The sequence below is a fragment of the Leptopilina boulardi genome, unplaced genomic scaffold (assembly GCF_019393585.1).
Source record: "Leptopilina boulardi isolate dan_hultmark-lab unplaced genomic scaffold, ZJU_Lbou_2.1 LbouV2_278, whole genome shotgun sequence".
Classification (NCBI taxonomy): Eukaryota; Metazoa; Arthropoda; class Insecta; order Hymenoptera; family Figitidae; genus Leptopilina; species Leptopilina boulardi.
In genome coordinates, this window is record NW_026137838.1 from 334,829 (window position 1) to 355,273 (window position 20,445).

At 30.3% G+C, this 20,445-nt stretch overlaps 1 protein-coding gene and 1 non-coding gene across 2 annotated transcripts in view; both read left to right on the forward strand.

The window, feature by feature from the left end:
• Positions 1-20,445, forward strand: part of LOC127281755 (uncharacterized) — a 115,282-nt gene that overhangs the window by 6,689 nt on the left and 88,148 nt on the right. The gene's annotated exons all lie outside the window — the stretch shown is intronic.
• Positions 17,923-18,042, forward strand: LOC127282081 (5S ribosomal RNA). Its single transcript, XR_007843139.1, has one exon. It is a non-coding gene; the product is annotated as a 5S ribosomal RNA (ribosomal RNA).

A 20,445-nucleotide genomic window follows, 5' to 3' on the forward strand; every position in this document is an offset into this window, starting at 1 on the left:
CGAAAGATTATCTAGCGAATTTAATTTTTCGAAAATTTTCCGAATTTATTTTTTAGTATAGCTCAGCATCCGCTGGACCAATCAAAAAGTGCGCCATACATTTTTTGTTCGCTAATTTTTGCAAAAGACTTTGGCGGTATTCCCTTACAATTATCTGGAAAATTTAATTTTTCAACCATTTTTCCAAAATGATTTTTAGTGTAGCTCAGCATCCGCTGGACCAATCAAAAAGTGCGCCATACATTTTTTGTTCAGAACATTTTGACTATTTTTTTGGTGGTATTCCCGAGCGCTTATAACGCAAATTTAATTTTTTAAATTTTTTCTAAATTTGTTTTCTAGTATAGCTCAGCATCCGCTGGACCAATCAAAAAGTGCGCCATACATTTTTTGTTCAGAACTTTCTTCTAATCACTATGGCGGTATTCCCGAAAGATTATCTAGCGAATTTAATTTTTTGAAAATTTTTCCAAATTATTCTTTAATTGTAGCTCAGCATCCGCTGGACCAATCAAAAAGTGCGCCATACATTTTTTGTTCGCTACTTTTTGCTAAAGACTTTGGTGGTATTCCCGAACGATTATCTGAAAAATTTAATTTTTCGAAAATTTTTCATTAACTTATTTGAGTGTAGCTCAGCATCCGCTGGACCAATCAAAAAGTGCGCTATATATTTTTTGTTCAGAACATTTTGACTATTTTTTTTGTGGTATTCCCAAGCGATTATAACGCAAATTTAATTTTTCGAAAATTTTCCGAATTTATTTTTTAGTATAGCTCAGCATCCGCTGGACCAATCAAAAAGTGCGCCATACATTTTTTGTTCAGAAATTTCTTCTAATCACTATAGCGGTATTCCCGAATGATTATCTAGCGAATTTAATTTTTCGAAAATTTTCCGAATTTATTTTTTAGTATAGCTCAGCATCCGCTGGACCAATCAAAAAGTGCGGCATACATTTTTTGTTCAGAACTTTCTTCTAATCACTATAGCGGTATTCCCGAAAGATTATCTAGCGAATTTAATTTTTTGAAAATTTTTCCAAATTATTTTTTAATTGTAGCTCAGCATCCGCTGGACCAATCAAAAAGTGCGCCATACATTTTTTGTTCGCTACTTTTTGCTAAAGACTTTGGTGGTATTCCCGAACGATTATCTGAAAAATTTAATTTTTCGAAAATTTTTCATTAACTTATTTGAGTGTAGCTCAGCATCCGCTGGACCAATCAAAAAGTGCGCTATATATTTTTTGTTCAGAACATTTTGACTATTTTTTTTGTGGTATTCCCAAGCGATTATAACGCAAATTTAATTTTTCGAAAATTTTCCGAATTTATTTTTTAGTATAGCTCAGCATCCGCTGGACCAATCAAAAAGAGCGGGATACATTTTTTGTTCAGAACTTTCTTCTAATCACTATAGCGGTATTCCCGAAAGATTATCTAGCGAATTTAATTTTTCGAAAATTTTCCGAATTTATTTTTTAGTATAGCTCAGCATCCGCTGGACCAATCAAAAAGTGCGCCATACATTTTTTGTTCGCTAATTTTTGCAAAAGACTTTGGCGGTATTCCCTTACAATTATCTGGAAAATTTAATTTTTCAACCATTTTTCCAAAATGATTTTTAGTGTAGCTCAGCATCCGCTGGACCAATCAAAAAGTGCGCCATACATTTTTTGTTCAGAACATTTTGACTATTTTTTTGGTGGTATTCCCGAGCGCTTATAACGCAAATTTAATTTTTTAAATTTTTTCTAAATTTGTTTTCTAGTATAGCTCAGCATCCGCTGGACCAATCAAAAAGTGCGCCATACATTTTTTGTTCAGAACTTTCTTCTAATCACTATGGCGGTATTCCCGAAAGATTATCTAGCGAACTTAATTTTTTGAAAATTTTTCCAAATTATTCTTTAATTGTAGCTCAGCATCCGCTGGACCAATCAAAAAGTGCGCCATACATTTTTTGTTCGCTACTTTTTGCTAAAGACTTTGGTGGTATTCCCGAACGATTATCTGAAAAATTTAATTTTTCGAAAATTTTTCATTAACTTATTTGAGTGTAGCTCAGCATCCGCTGGACCAATCAAAAAGTGCGCTATATATTTTTTGTTCAGAACATTTTGACTATTTTTTTTTGTGGTATTCCCAAGCGATTATAACGCAAATTTAATTTTTCGAAAATTTTCCGAATTTATTTTTTAGTATAGCTCAGCATCCGCTGGACCAATCAAAAAGTGCGACATACATTTTTTGTTCAGAACATTTTGACTATTTTTTTAGTGGTATTCCCGAGCGATTATAACGAAAATTTAATTTTTCGAAAATTTTCCGAATTTATTTTTTAGTATAGCCCAGCATCCGCTGGACCAATCAAAAAGTGCGCCATACATTTTTTGTTCAGAACTTTCTTCTAATCACTATGGCGGTATTCCCGAAAGATTATCTAGCAAATTTAATTTTTTGAAAATTTTTCCAACTTATTTTTGAGTGTAGCTCAGCATCCGCTGGACCAATCAAAAAGTGCGGCATACATTTTTTGTTCAGAACTTTTTTCTAATCACTATAGCGGTATTCCCGAAAGATTATATAGCAAATTTAATTTTTTGAAAATTTTTCCAAATTATTTGTTAATTGTAGCTCAGCATCCGCTGGACCAATCAAAAAGTGCCGCATACATTTTTTGTTCAGAACATTTTGACTATTTTTTTAGTGGTATTCCCGAGCGATTATAACGAAAATTTAATTTTTCGAAAATTTTCCGAATTTATTTTTTAGTATAGCCCAGAATCCGCTGGACCAATCAAAAAGTGCGCCATACATTTTTTGTTCAGAACTTTCTTCTAATCACTATGGCGGTATTCCCGAACGATTATCTAGCGAATTTAATTTTTTGAAAATTTTTCCAAATTATTTTTGAGTCTAGCTCAGCATCCGCTGGACCAATCAAAAAGTGCGGCATACTTTTTTTGTTCAGAACTTTCTTCCAATCACTATAGCGGTATTCCCGAAAAATTATCTAGCGAATTTAATTTTTTGAAAATTTTTCCAAATTATTTTTGAGTGTAGCTCAGCATCCGCTGGACCAATCAAAAAGTGCGGCATACATTTTTTGTTCAGAACTTTTTTCTAATCACTATAGCGGTATTCCCGAAAGATTATCTAGCGAATTTAATTTTTTGAAAATTTTTCCAAATTATTTTTTAATTGTAGCTCAGCATCCGCTGGACCAATCAAAAAGTGCGCTATACATTTTTTGTTTAGAACATTTTGACTATTTTTTTGGTGGTATTCCCAAGCGATTATAACGCAAATTTAATTGTTCGAAAATTTTTCGAATTTATTTTTTAGTATAGCTCAGCATCCGCTGGACCAATCAAAAAGTGCGCCATACATTTTTTGTTCAGAACTTTCTTTTAATCACTATGGCGGTATTCCCGAACGATTATCTAGCGAATTTAATTTTTTGAAAATTTTTCCAAATTATTTTTGAGTGTAGCTCAGCATCCGCTGGACCAATCAAAAAGTGCGGCATACATTTTTTGTTCAGAACTTTCTTCTAATCACTAGAGCGGTATTCCCGAATGATTATCTAGCGAATTTAATTTTTCGAAAATTTTCCTAATTTATTTTTTAGTATAGCTCAGCATCCGCTGGACCAATCAAAAAGTGCGCCATACATTTTTTGTTCAGAACATTTTGACTATATTTTTGGTGGTATTCCCGAGCGATTATAACGCAAATTTAATTTTTCGAAAATTTTCCGAATTTATTTTTTAGTATAGCTCAGCATCCGCTGGACCAATCAAAAAGTGCGCCATATTTTTTTTGTTCGCTACTTTCTTTTAATCACTATGGCGGTATTCCCGAACAATTATCTAGCGAATTTAATTTTTCAACCATTTTTCCAATATGTTTTTTAGTGTAGCTCAGCATCCGCTGGACCAATCAAAATGTACGCCATACATTTTTTGTTCAGAACATTTTGACTATATTTTTGGTGGTATTCCCGAGCGATTATAACGCAAATTTAATTTTTCGAAAATTTTCCAAATTATTTTTGAGTCTAGCTCAGCATCCGCTGGACCAATCAAAAAGTGCGGCATACTTTTTTTGTTCAGAACTTTCTTCCAATCACTATAGCGGTATTCCCGAAAAATTATCTAGCGAATTTAATTTTTTGAAAATTTTTCCAAATTATTTTTGAGTGTAGCTCAGCATCCGCTGGACCAATCAAAAAGTGCGACATACATTTTTTGTTCAGAACTTTTTTCTAATCACTATAGCGGTATTCCCGAAAGATTATCTAGCGAATTTAATTTTTTGAAAATTTTTCCAAATTATTTTTTAATTGTAGCTCAGCATCCGCTGGACCAATCAAAAAGTGCGCTGTACATTTTTTGTTTAGAACATTTTGACTATTTTTTTGGTGGTATTCCCAAGCGATTATAACGCAAATTTAATTGTTCGAAAATTTTCCGAATTTATTTTTTAGTATAGCCCAGAATCCGCTGGACCAATCAAAAAGTGCGCCATACATTTTTTGTTCAGAACTTTCTTCTAATCACTATGGCGGTATTCCCGAACGATTATCTAGCGAATTTAATTTTTTGAAAATTTTTCCAAATTATTTTTGAGTCTAGCTCAGCATCCGCTGGACCAATCAAAAAGTGCGGCATACTTTTTTTGTTCAGAACTTTCTTCCAATCACTATAGCGGTATTCCCGAAAAATTATCTAGCGAATTTAATTTTTTGAAAATTTTTCCAAATTATTTTTGAGTATAGCTCAGCATCCGCTGGACCAATCAAAAAGTGCGGCATACATTTTTTGTTCAGAACTTTTTTCTAATCACTATAGCGGTATTCCCGAAAGATTATCTAGCGAATTTAATTTTTTGAAAATTTTTCCAAATTATTTTTTAATTGTAGCTCAGCATCCGCTGGACCAATCAAAAAGTGCGCTATACATTTTTTGTTTAGAACATTTTGACTATTTTTTTGGTGGTATTCCCAAGCGATTATAACGCAAATTTAATTGTTCGAAAATTTTTCGAATTTATTTTTTAGTATAGCTCAGCATCCGCTGGACCAATCAAAAAGTGCGCCATACATTTTTTGTTCAGAACTTTCTTTTAATCACTATGGCGGTATTCCCGAACGATTATCTAGCGAATTTAATTTTTTGAAAATTTTTCCAAATTATTTTTGAGTGTAGCTCAGCATCCGCTGGACCAATCAAAAAGTGCGGCATACATTTTTTGTTCAGAACTTTCTTCTAATCACTAGAGCGGTATTCCCGAATGATTATCTAGCGAATTTAATTTTTCGAAAATTTTCCTAATTTATTTTTTAGTATAGCTCAGCATCCGCTGGACCAATCAAAAAGTGCGCCATACATTTTTTGTTCAGAACATTTTGACTATATTTTTGGTGGTATTCCCGAGCGATTATAACGCAAATTTAATTTTTCGAAAATTTTCCGAATTTATTTTTTAGTATAGCTCAGCATCCGCTGGACCAATCAAAAAGTGCGCCATATTTTTTTTGTTCGCTACTTTCTTTTAATCACTATGGCGGTATTCCCGAACAATTATCTAGCGAATTTAATTTTTCAACCATTTTTCCAATATGTTTTTTAGTGTAGCTCAGCATCCGCTGGACCAATCAAAATGTACGCCATACATTTTTTGTTCAGAACATTTTGACTATATTTTTGGTGGTATTCCCGAGCGATTATAACGCAAATTTAATTTTTCGAAAATTTTCCAAATTATTTTTGAGTCTAGCTCAGCATCCGCTGGACCAATCAAAAAGTGCGGCATACTTTTTTTGTTCAGAACTTTCTTCCAATCACTATAGCGGTATTCCCGAAAAATTATCTAGCGAATTTAATTTTTTGAAAATTTTTCCAAATTATTTTTGAGTGTAGCTCAGCATCCGCTGGACCAATCAAAAAGTGCGGCATACATTTTTTGTTCAGAACTTTTTTCTAATCACTATAGCGGTATTCCCGAAAGATTATCTAGCGAATTTAATTTTTTGAAAATTTTTCCAAATTATTTTTTAATTGTAGCTCAGCATCCGCTGGACCAATCAAAAAGTGCGCTGTACATTTTTTGTTTAGAACATTTTGACTATTTTTTTGGTGGTATTCCCAAGCGATTATAACGCAAATTTAATTGTTCGAAAATTTTCCGAATTTATTTTTTAGTATAGCTCAGCATCCGCTGGACCAATCAAAAAGTGCGCCATACATTTTTTGTTCAGAACTTTCTTTTAATCACTATGGCGGTATTCCCGAACGATTATCTAGCGAATTTAATTTTTTGAAAATTTTTCCAAATTATTTTTGAGTGTAGCTCAGCATCCGCTGGACCAATCAAAAAGTGCGGCATACATTTTTTGTTCAGAACTTTCTTCTAATCACTAGAGCGGTATTCCCGAATGATTATCTAGCGAATTTAATTTTTCGAAAATTTTCCGAATTTATTTTTTAGTATAGCTCAGCATCCGCTGGACCAATCAAAAAGTGCGCCATACATTTTTTGTTCAGAACATTTTGACTATATTTTTGGTGGTATTCCCGAGCGATTATAACGCAAATTTAATTTTTCGAAAATTTTCCGAATTTATTTTTTAGTATAGCTCAGCATCCGCTGGACCAATCAAAAAGTGCGCTATATATTTTTTGTTCGCTACTTTTTGCTAAAGACTTTGGTGGTATTCCCGAACGATTATCTGAAAAATTTAATTTTTCGAAAATTTTTCATTAACTTATTTGAGTTTAGCTCAGCATCCGCTGGACCAATCAAAAAGTGCTCCATACATTTTTTGTTCGCTACTTTTTGCTAAAGACTTTGGGGGTATTCCCGAACAATTATCTGGAAAATTTAATTTTTCAACCATTTTTCCAATATGTTTTTTAGTGTAGCTCAGCATCCGCTGGACCAATCAAAATGTACGCCATACATTTTTTGTTCAGAACATTTTGACTATATTTTTGGTGGTATTCCCGAGCGATTATAACGCAAATTTAATTTTTCGAAAATTTTCCGAATTTATTTTTTAGTATAGCTCAGCATCCGCTGGACCAATCAAAAAGTGCGCCATATTTTTTTTGTTCGCTACTTTTTGCTAAAGACTTTGGGGGTATTCCCGAACGATTATCTGAAAAATTTAATTTTTCGAAAATTTTTCATAAATTTATTTGAGTGTAGCTCAGCATCCACTGGACCAATCTAAAAGTTCGCCATACATTTTTGGTTCGAAGCTTTTTTCTTATTTTATTGTTGGTATTCCGGAGCTGTTATATCGCAAAATTAATTTTTTTAAATTTTTTTACAAATTTGTTTTTTATTGTAGCTCAGCATTCTCTGGACTAATCAAATAGTGCGCCATATATTTTTTGTTTGTGAGAAAATTCCTTGGGAATACCACCAAATTTTAAACCAGGGATACTAGAACAATTAATGTTTGACTCAGTTGTTGATTGGCCTAGCGGATGTTGAGCTAGGTCAGCATAGCTTTTGGATTTTTGTAAAAATTTTAATTTTTTACTATTTGAGCGATTTTTTTTGTGAATATTATTTGAATATTTTTTCGTTGTTGATGTTATTTATATTTTAATAAAATATTTGTTTATTAAATTATTCTTATTCTGTTAGTTTGTAAAAGAATTAAAATTTTTTTTATAATAAGAATAGAAAATTTGTATTACATGAAAAAAATTTTAAATCAATGTGTGTGTATAGATTTTCTGTGTGTGAATGTCTTGGATCCTCCCACCTAAGTATTTCCATTAAGATCGTATCGTCAGAACCAAAACTAATAACCAATCAACTGTGTGCCCGCGCGGAGGGTAAAACGTGCTCGCGGCTTTATCATTATCCAATATATTTGTTATTACAGTCAGCACGCAGAATTTCTTCTCGCGCCCCTCTTTTATAACGATCTGTATCGCCTTAAGGTTTGTCCACTTTTCTTTTGCGATCATCCCAAGAGGTGTTAAAGCAGAAGTAGAGAGAGAGATAGAGAGAGAGAGAGATAGAGAGAGAGAGAGAGAGAGAGAGAGAGAGAGAGAGAGAGAGAGAGAGAGACCCTCGATTGTCAAGCAATTGCCTCTCAAGTTAACAAGAAAATCACGAATATAAGTGATGAGCAAAGAATTTAATCTCATCCGGTAATCGATATTCCATTTTTTATATTAAAAAAAATTTTTTTCCCTCATCTTAAAATGTATTTTCTATAATTTATTTTTCTTTATCTTTTTTAAAACATATAATCCTTATTTGCTTGTTATCTGGTAAATTTTTGTTTTACACCAATAGGACGAAAATATTCCATTTATATTCCTGGAATATTTCATTGGAATATACATTGGAAATATACCAAATGAATATTTTTCTATATTCATATTAAAATTCCTGACGTTTTGGAATATTCCATTGGAACATTGTAGGAATATTCCCTTAATTATAAAAATTTTCCATTATAATTTTAATTTGGACAATATCATTTCTACAATTTTTCAAGGGAATATTTCTACAATAATTACAATGTTCTAATGGAATATTCAAAGAATGTGAATAAAATATTCCGTGCTATAGAATAATAAATAAAAATATGATAAAACTAAAAAGTAACTAAGATAACATTAAAGTATTCTTGTCATTCCTTAGATGTTACAGTTGAAAGAAAAGAGAGAGAGGGGGGTCTTGTTATTTATAACGGGGTAAGTCTTTAGAGGGTGCGCGATTGGTCTGAATGTGGACGCCCCGCAGCGTTTTCTCCGCGCGTTGATTAAACACGCTCTTCTACAGTGACGTGTTAATCGCGAGAATTCATCACGTCCTCCTCAAGAGTCCACCTCACTTTTCTTTCCTCTTCATCTTTTCACTCTTTCAAGTACTATTCTCTTGTTTAATTCTGTCAGCACGAATATTATTGCCTTATATCTCTTCTTTCTCTCGTTTGCATTTGGACCCGCATATTACTGCGCGGTGAATATTTCAACGCGGAAATATTTTAGTATTAGTTCAGGAATATTTTAGAATTTTTTTTTGTAATATTGTTGTAATATTTTTTTTTTTTTTTTGAATTTTATAGTAATAATTTTTGTAATATTACAGTAATATTCTTTGGAATATATTTAGAATATTCCTTGGGATACTAAAAATATTCCTTGAAATAATAAAGATTATTGTAGTACTATTCCAAAGAATATTCCAAAAAATATTCAGTTATATTCCAAAGAATATTCAAAAAAAAAATTCAGTTATATTCCAAAAAATATTCAGTTATATTCCAAAGAATATTCCAAAAAATAATCAGTTATATTCCAAAGAATATTCCAAAAAATATTCAGTTATATTCCAAAAAATATTCAGTTATATTCCAAAGAATATTCCAAAAATATTCAGTTATATTCCAAAGAATATTCCATAAAATATTCAGTTATATTCCAAAGAATATTCCAAAAAATATTCAGTTATATTCCAAAGAATATTCAAAAAAAATATTCAGTTTTATTCCAAAAAATATTCAGTTATATTCCAAAGAATATTCCAAAAAAATATTCAGTTATATTAGAAAGAATATTACTCTTATACTCCACGAACATTGTAGTAGTACTTCAAAGTTTTATTGTAATATTTCATAGGATATTACTGTAATATTCCAAAAAATATTACTTAAATACTCCAAACAGTTTTTCAATAATATTCCATAAAATATTTCGAAGGATATAAGTTTAATTTTTCAAAGAATATTACTATGACATTCCAAAGTATTACTATGATATTACAAAGAATATTCTAGTATTATTACTATGATATTACAAAGAGTATTCTAGTATTATTTCAAAGAATAAATTATATAAATATTCCAAAGAATATTGTAGTAATATTGTTTGGAATATTATAGTAATATCGTTTGGATTATATTTGAAACATTCCTCTTAAGGTTTTTTAAAATTATTTTATGAAATGTTTTTCTATACTATTCAGAATATTTAGAATTTTTAATTTCTTTTTTTTTCATTTGTCTTTTGTCATTGTCCACACTGTTGATTTGTCAAAAATATTAAAGTACCATCGTCTCGTTTAAATAAGTATTGTCTCCAGAGTTTATAAGAACAGACATATATTGTATATTCTTTGGTGGTCCTTGTTCATTTTTAATTTCAATGAATCAGCATATTTCTTGCCAAGGAACACACAGTGCAAGGTTTCTGTCGAAAAGAATCCTGTTTCAATAATTGCTTCTACATTTTAATAAATTAAAAAAAAAAATTATTTTACAATTTACCCACAAAAAATTGTAAAATTTCAATTTTTGAAAATGAAATTAATAAATAATTGCAAATTGTATTTTATTTACCATTTTTATGATTTTAATTTTTATTATCATTTATTTATTATCGTTATGACTATTTCTTATTATTATTATTTTTTTTACAATTTTTGATTTATTTTCTTTATTATTTTTTTTATTATTTACAATTAGTTTAATATTAATGACCATTACAAAAATTGATTTATGAAACTCACCATTAGAGACAATTTAACAGAATAGTTTTTCACTAGTGGAAAACGGTTCTTTTTTTAAATATAATAAAATTATGAGAAAAAGAGAGAGAGAGAGAGAGAGAGAGAGAGAGAGAGAGAGAGAGACAATCATTAAATAATCTAATCAATCAAAAATAATATGTTTCTACATTTCTGCTCAGCAATCATGAAGTCATTAGCAGTCATTGCATCAGATTCTTATATATCAATATATAATAAGCTCTTATTGGAACTTTCACTAACATATATCAACTGTAATCTAATGTTCTCGCGCATAATCCAAATAAGGCGCAAAATATAAACTCAAAGTCCTTAATTAACTTTTCCTAATTAATGCCTACTCTTTATGTATTATACATAAAAAATCATAAAACTGCAATAAATTCCTACAAAAAAAAAAAAAAAAAAAACTAAGATGCCAATGGTGACAAAAATTATTATTATTGTTTTACGTTTAAAAAAAAAAAAAAAAATAATTGAACGACAATCGTGGTAATAATTCCCCCCCCCCCCCTCCTTTTCTTTATTTACGATCGCGTCTCGAAATGCGAGTGACACCGACTTTATTAATTAATGACTCGCTTTTGTTACTGTTTTAAGCGCCCCATTTTCGCGTGCCAATCCCTATACCAGAAGCCAAAAAGATTCCGATCCATTCCCCGTTTAAAAATGTAAAAAAAAAAAAAATTCGAGACATGCGCAGACCTGATCGGGATGATCGAGAATCGTCTCCGAGAGAAGACGCGACTACGCTCTCGCTTCTTACGAAATGAAAATGACCGCGACATTATTAATTAATCAAAGATCTGGTTCTGTCCCCCCCCCCTCTCTGTATCTCTCTCTGTCTGTCTTGCTTTCTTTTTACCTCTCTCTCTTTTTTTAATTTTCTCTCTCTTTGTTTCTGTTTCTCTCTCTTTTTATTTTTCTCTCTCTTTCTCTTTCTCTCTCATCAAGTCTCGATGATTCTGACCACCGGAAAGCAATATCTCTCCGGGACAACTGAAAGTCTCTCTCTCTCTCTCTCTCTCTGTCTCACTTGGAACTGTGACAGAAGACCACCGATCATCGAGAAACGAACTTGTTCTTCATTTGAAATGGGCTCCCTTCGTCACCCTGGGCAAAAAATAAAAAAAAATACAAAAAAGTTGGCTCAATGCAACGCGCCGGTCCCATATAAACAGCTTTTTACCGATACGAAAAGTTGAATATTCAACGAGGACGCGCATCGACATCAGCATTTTGGCCAGCAATTAATATTGATTTTATTAAATTGTTCTTTCTTGTCGACTAAAAGAAATTGGACTACTACTGATGTATTGGTCTCTCTCTCTCTCTCTCTCTCTCTCTCTATATATATATATATATATATATATATATATATATATATATATATATACCAAAATGTTTTGAGTATATACGTGACTCTCTTAACGATTCACATTTCATGAATCGCTTTTTTTTCACTCTGCGCACTCCTTTACTCCTTCATATGGACCAATTCGCAATAAAAGAGGGCTATTAATTTCAAAACAAATGAACTCGATTTTTTTTTCGTTTTCTAATGTTGCCTTTTTTTTTCGTTAGTATTTTGTATTTTCTTCCTTCCACCACCTCTGTCACTCTTGAAATGTTTTTATATTCATTGAATATAAAAAGTCTGCTTAGAATAAGTAGAATTTTTGTTAGTAATATCCCCAAGAATATTTAGTTATTTTGCAATGATTATTCTATTAATATTCCAAAGAATATTCTAGTAATATTTTCAGTAATATTCCAAAAAGTATTTAGTAATTTTCTAAAGAAAATCCTAGTACGATTCCAAAGAATATTCTGTAATTTTTTAAGGAATATTGTAGTAATATTCGAAAGAATATTTAGTAATTTTCCAAGAAATATTCCATTAATTTTCCAAGGAATATTCTAGTAATAATCAAAAAATATTTAGTAATTTTCCAAGGAATATTCTAATAATAATCCAACGAATATTCAGTAACTTTTTAAAGGAATATTATAGTAATATTCCAGAGAATATTCAGTAATTTTCAAAGGAATATTTTAGTAATATTTTGAGTAATATTCAGTAATTTTCCAAGGAATATTCTAGTAATAATAAAAAAATATTTAGTCATTTTCCAAGGAATATTCTAATAATAATCCAAAGAAATATTCTAGCAAAAATTTCTAGTAATATTCTAAATAATATTCTAGTAATATGTCAAGTAATATTCAATAATTTTTTAAGGAATATTCTAGTACTATTCCAAATAATATTCAGTAATTTTCCAAGGAATATTTTAGTAATATTTTAAGTAATATTCAGTAATTTTCCAAGAAATAATCCAGTAATTTTCCAAGGAATATTCTAGTAATAATCAAAAAATATTTAGTAATTTTCCAAGGAATATTCTAATAATAATCCAAAGAATATTGAGTAATTTTTAAAGGAATATTCTAGTAATATTCCAGAGAATGTTAAGTAATTTTCGAAGGAATATTCTAGCAATATTTCTAGTAATATTCTAAATAATATTCTAGTAATATGTCAAGTAATATTCAGTAATTTTTTTAAAGAATATTCTAGTTATATTCCAAAGAATATTCCAGAAAAATATTTCTAAAAGTGTTATAGTAATATTCCATAGAATGTAACAGTAATATTCCATAGAATGTAACAGTAATATTCCATACAATGTAATAGTAATATTCCATACAATGTAATAGTAATATTCTATGACTACTAGAATTATATTATTTGGAATATTATTCCAATATTATAGAATATTCCGAGTAATATTCCAAGGGATATTCTATTTTTGTTTAAAATAATGCTTCCAATCTACATTTTAAAAATACTAATGGTAGTTTTTCGCAAAAAAAAAATATTTTTTTTTACTGTGATATTCATTAATAATACATAACGAGCGAAAGTAACGAGAGAGACCTAATTAGATTTGCGTGTAATTAGATTCAAAGCCTTAATTAGTTAATTGTGACCATTCGACCTAATAACATGTATTTCACATATATTATATTAATGTAGTTTTAAAATTAGGTGATTGGAAAAAAAATTGAAAGTAATTAATTATCCGCGGAAAAAATATTATACTTTTGATAAAGATAATTATCTTTTTATAGTTTTGTTAGAAAAAGTAAATTTATACTTACTGCGAGAACAAAAGTTACAAATTTCATTTTCCAGAAAAAAAAGAATCAAGTTTTTTTTTTTAATTTAAAACTTCCTATCGTTTTATGCCACTATAATTACTTTCTATTTCCCGTTTTGAAAAATTATTTAATAATGAAGTTAAAATGAAGAAATCCATCTTTTATAATAATCTTATATAGATAATGCCATAATTTTCAGAGTCAAAAAATTCTTTTACTTTCTTACACAATAAAAAAAAAGTTCTTTTATCTTACACATTATTTCCTGCCACCGAATGAATATATATATATATATAATGATACAGCTATTATTCATTATCTTCTTAAAAGAACATTTATAATTTTATAAAAAAAATCATTATTTTTATTTAGAAAATTTTCTGAGAAATATTCCTGGAATATTTATTGGAATTTAGAAAGAATATCATTTAAATATTTAAGAAATATTCCAGTGAAATATCGGAGGAATATACTATTGAAATATTAAAAGAATATTTAAAAAAAAAGAATATTTCTTCAGAAACGCTCCAAAGGTTATACGGCTTCATATTCCTTGAATATGGATAAAATATTTCAAAGGAATATTCAGAATGTTATGATAATATATTTCTGGAATGTTAATCGAATATTCCAAAGTAATATACGGAATGTTATAATAATATATTTCTGGAATGTTAATGGAATATTCCAAAGTAATATACGAAATGTTATAATAATATATTCCTAGAACGTGAATAAAATATTCCTTTAGAATACTTCTGAATATTTTAATGATTATTATTACTGGAACGTGAATAGAATATTCCTTTGGAATACTTCTGAATATTTTAATGATTATTATTCCTGGAACGTGAATAGAATATTTCGAAGGAATATTCGGAATGTTATAATGATATACTCCTGGAATGTGAATGGAATATTTGAAAGTAATATTCTTAATGTTTCAATGGAATATTCCGAATATTATTCCTGTAATGTGATTGAAATATTCCAAAATAATATTCTGAATGTTTCAATGGAATATTCCAAAAGAATATTCTGAATGTTCCAATGGAATATTACAAAGTGTTCCAATGTAATATTCCGAATATGCTAATGATATATTCCTGTAATTTGAATGGAATATTCCGTGCTATTTGGAAATTTTTTACGCGTCTCGCAAAATTTTGAACCAGATGCAAAAAGGAAGTTATAATATCGCGACGGGACGCTGACTACAGGCGCCCCGGGAGTGAAGACGTTCAAGTAATTGGACCCGTTGCGGAGTACATATATATATATATATATATATATATATATATATATATATATATATATATATATAGTTCGGGACCCAAATCAGGCCCCAGGCACCACGATTCCACTCCATATTATATATACAATGGACATGAAGCGTGTCCTGGTATCCGTTCTTGCCCGGTAACGGTGCCCTGTTGCACGGGTACCAAGTAAACCTGGCGGTGTGTCGGCGGGGAGCTACTGATTACAGACTGCCTCCAGCTTCCCTCTCTTTCTCTCTCTCATTCTTTCTTTGAACTCTTCTTTTCTGACTTATACTTGGTACACATGTTACTTGACGCGTATAATAAGGGCCCCCAATTCGAATTTCCTTGTACCCCCCTCTCGCGCACACGATCTTCTTCTATACTTTCTTTTGATTTTTGCCATCGTTTAATTCATCGAAAAGGCCGCAATCGGAACATTTTAAATTCATCTCCGATATATGCGTAAATTTATCAACTTTACTGGCAATCAGTATTGTTATACAAATTATTTTTTTAATTAATTTAGAATGGGAAACTAATTAATTGGAATTAATATTAATTTATTTTTAAATATATTTATTTATTAATATATTTATTAATATATTAGGGATCGTCTATATATGACGTCACACATTTTTTTTTACCTTTTTTTGACCCCCTCCCTCCCTCTTAAAGTGTGACATAATTTATGGACGGCCCCTTACATTTCATTAATTAATAATTAATTTATTAATATCAGATATTGAAAATTATTTTTTATTTTACTAAAACAGTGTAAATATAATAATAGAACCTTCGAAACTGAAAATTTTTGAGGAGAAAAAATCCGTAGCCGTGAAGAATCGAACCCCGGTCCTTGGTGTTGCAAATCGAGTAGGGAATCCACGCAGCTATTTCACGTGTCTGGAACTAAAAGTAAAAAATCGTTTTTATGAAACAAAATAGTAGTTTATTGAAATTTTTTTTATATATCCTTTTAAGTAATTTTAATTTAATTAGTTTTCTATCATATTTGTTTATTTAATTATAAAAAAATTATTATAATTTTTGAAGAACAAAAGTTACGTTTTGATATTTAAAAAAAAAATGAAAGTTGAATATAGAATTGTATATTCTATATAGTATATATGTTTTGAAATAGACGTATCATAAAGAATCAACAGCTTATATACAGTATCATAAAATAGTCGGTACGTGTCAGAAAGTAATGGTTCGCGTTTTGAGGTTAACATCGTTAGAATTGCAACCACCGTCTCGTGGTTATGGTGGTTTTCCGGCATATAACATCTTGTCGATACCCTTCCTTGAGAAAGAGAGAGAGAGAGCAAGAGAGGGAGGGAGAGAGGGAGGGAGAAAGATAGTAGTTCCACATGTCGGAATGTTTTGCCGATTTACCTTTCGCATTGAATTTAGTCTTTTTGCAAACCGCAAGCGATAACCTACGATCACACCAGAAAATTGACGGTTTCGTTTCCCTTAACAAAACGGAAAAGACTTATTTTTAAACATTATATTATATATTGTAAATTTTTTCTTCTTTTATTATAAAATTATTACAATTATTACATACAATAGTACGGAATATTCCATTCAGGTACCGGGAATATTCCATTGGAACATTCGGAACATTTCTATGGAATATTCCATTAGAACATTGTGAACATTGGGAACATTCCTATGGAACATTCGGAACATTTCTATAGAATATTCCATTGGAACATTGGAAACATTCCTATGGAACATTCGGAACATTTCTATAGAATATTCCATTGGAACATTGGAAACATTTATATGGAATATTCCATTGGAACATTGGGAACATTCCTATGGAACATTCGGAACATTTCTATGGAATATTCCATTGGAACATTGGGAACATTTCTATGGAATATTCCATTGGAACATTGGAAACATTCCTATGGAACATTGGAAACATTTCTATGGAATATTCCATTGGAACATTGGGAACATTCCTATGGAACATTCGAAACATTCCTTTGGAATATTCCACAGATATTAAAATATTAGAACTTTGGAGCGTTCCTAGAGAATATGCTAGAAATATTCCAATCGAATATTAAAGAAATGTTCCATTGAAAAATTTGAGGAAAATTATATTAAAATAAAACTTATTATTTACTATACATATATACAAATATCTTATCTTATATCTCGATGGAAAATGAGAATTAAAAAAAATCGATTTTAACACTTTTATACTCTATACAACAACAGAGTGTCAATATATAACTGTCAACATCGGTTTTTGTATCGCCAAATTTTTGTAAAACGTTTTTCAATCAGAATGATCGTTACACAGGATAAAATTCTCTTTCTCTCTCTCCCCTTTTTTCTTTATATACATATAGTGATATATATACTTTTATGAGCAAAATGGTCATAAAAAGATCGTAAAATTTTTCGGTTACATACAACTGAAAAACTGGTCTTTTATCGACATTCGCGTCGACAGTGTGTATATGATTATACTATCCTCTCTTCATTTCTTCCTTGAAATTCAATTATGCAAGTACAAGTTGAACAAACCTTTTTTACAGCTTATTAAAAGTCATTATTTTTTTTTATAGTCCATGAAAAGTTATGATTTTTATTTATTTATGTTTTTTTTTTGTTATATAAATGACAATTACAATTAAATTTTTGATTCTTTTATTTGTTTATTATATTTATTATTATGATTATATAAGATGTGAGCATTTAATAATAATAAAAAAATAATGATAATTGAAATAAGTAAAATAAAATAATTAAACTAATTAAACTAATTAAATTATAATAAATTGAATAAAAATATTTATTTAAGATATTTCTATATTTTAGTGGAATATTTCTATAAAATTCTTTTTCTCGCTTCAATTAACTTAATGCCTAAAATTTGTGCTGATTTTTGAGATGATGATTTTCAACCAACGCTCATTTCACGTTGTTTCGCACCGGTTCTCGTCCGATCACCGAAGTTAAGCAACGTTGAGCGCGGTTAGTACTTGGATGGGTGACCGCTTGGGAATACCGCGTAGTGTTGGTTTCAATTTTTTTTTCTTGTTTTTTTTTAATTAAAAATTGTATTTTTTTTTAATTTAAATAAATTTTTTTCAACGAAAAAACGAAATAGTATAACAATTTTGAAAATTTAGTTTCTCTTTCTCTTTTTCTCTCTTTATGTCTTCTAGAACCTTTTTGCGAATGGCGCTCATCGTGAAATATAAGAATGGTCGCGATCGTAAAATGTGCTTTCATCATGAATTACACCCCGTATATATATATATATATATATATATATATATATATATATACGCATAAAGCCATTATATACCTCATACTGTCCTGTAATGTACCATAAACTCTTGCGTTGTATATCTAGTCGCGATATCATCTGGGTTAGGAGTGTACACTGTGTGCGCACCCCCAAGTGAAACAGAACGACCTTCCCAAGTGTCTTCTTCCTTCTTCTCTATACATATACATATATATACGATAAATAACTTGAATAATATATCGAACACGGTCAGGAATTCGCATTACTCTTTATCTTATATTCACTAGGAGAAGGAGTAGAAGAAGAACGAGAAAGAGAACGAGATTTTTTCTAAACGTCAACTTGCACTCATTCAACCAATAAGTCTTATTCTAAAATCTAACTGGTTACCAGGAGTGCATATTTTATCCTTCTGTCTATACTTTGATTAATAGTCAGGTAGATGAGAACTATTGATATTGACATTTTACATTGTATAGAGAAATTCCTTCATGATATATAATGTATATTGTGTCTTACTGTATGCACTGTTCTGCAAATTCTTACACTTTTTTTTTGAAATAAGTAGAAAAAAAGTCACTGTTGACTACGCTGATTCGATTATTAAATTAGTAAAGAAAATCAAAACTTTCAAACCTAGGAAATAAAAATCCTATTTTAAACCCTAGAAAGTTAAGGAAGTGGAAACTTTCAAATTTAGGGAGTAAATTAAGCATTTTTAAACCCTAGGGAGTAAAATAAACATTCTTAATGACTAGAAAGTAAAATAGCCTAAAAATGTCAGAATATAGTGTACAAAACTATATTGTATAATTATTAATTTATTAATACAATAGATCGTAATAATTTTAGTAAATATTGTTATTATCATTATTTTTCTTTTATTACAAAAAAAATCGTTGTAAAGTAGAGCGAATAATTTTTTTTTATTATTTGTTTTTTTAGAAATATGAGTTTTGAAGCATTCTTTTCATATAGGTCTGAAAATCCTTTGAATCGCGAGTCACACAAAACTCGTATATGTATGCGGGTTCTTAAGAAATGAGAAAAAAGGAAGCACACCTTCATATTAATCGTTGGTGTGTCAAAGGCGTTAAATTTTGCAGGCACGGCTGCATCTCTCTCTCTCTCTCTCTCTCTATATATATATATATATATATATATACTAGAGGGGCTACGCCCCCCTGCGCGCTTCGCGCGCCAACCCCCTATTTTTGGCGGGAAATACAGAGAGAGATGAGGGAAGGGTCATTTAGGTCATTTTTGATGGAGGAGGTGAAATGAGAGGAGGGAGGGGGACTTGCGGCTATATTCAGAGCCTTAAAACGAACATAACCTCAAAATTAGGTCATTTCTGGCGGGGGAGGGGACTTGCGGCTATATTCAGAGTCTTGAAACGAACATAACCTCAAAATTTAGGTCATTTTTGACGGAGGAGGGGAAATGAGAGGAGGGAGGCGGACTTGCGGCTAAATTCAGAGCCTTAAAACGAACATAACCTCAAAATTTAGGAGGGGGGACTCCCCCCTCCTAGGTCAAGAATTCTTGAAACAGCGGCGGCGGCGGAGGCGGCGGCGGCGATATCTTTTTGTAATATAGGAAGATATATATACATATATACGATGTAAACACGTCAGCCACGTCCTGATCCTAAAGTATATGCGAGCTTAACAGCAGAAACACTATATATATTTTTTTTTCAGGTGTATATATGTTTAAAAACTTCAAGAGTGTCTTTATTATATACCTCTCACGAGGAAGGCATTTTTAAAAGCAGAGTAAAAATTGTAAGAGCATGGTTTACATAAATAAGCTTTAGCAAATTAGTCCCACTATCTCTATATACGTAGATTTGTTGTACAAACATTTTCATATTCATTTTTATTCAAAAGTGCTACCTTTGTGTTACATTCTTTATTAACAAGCAACACACGCACGAACCTGGGCCACAAAACCATACAAATAGACACTCAGATACAAGTAGGGAAAGCCTTCTACTACCACTCCTAAGGCATACCCTACATAAAAAAATCACTCTTTCTTAGACAGACTATTTCACTGCAATTTCTTGCACAAAATACTCCTAAAAGTGTAGAAAAAAATCGACAGCCAAATCCGAGTCGAGGAAGACCTCTATTACCACCAAAAAGTCATCCAGGTCAAAAAAAAAAA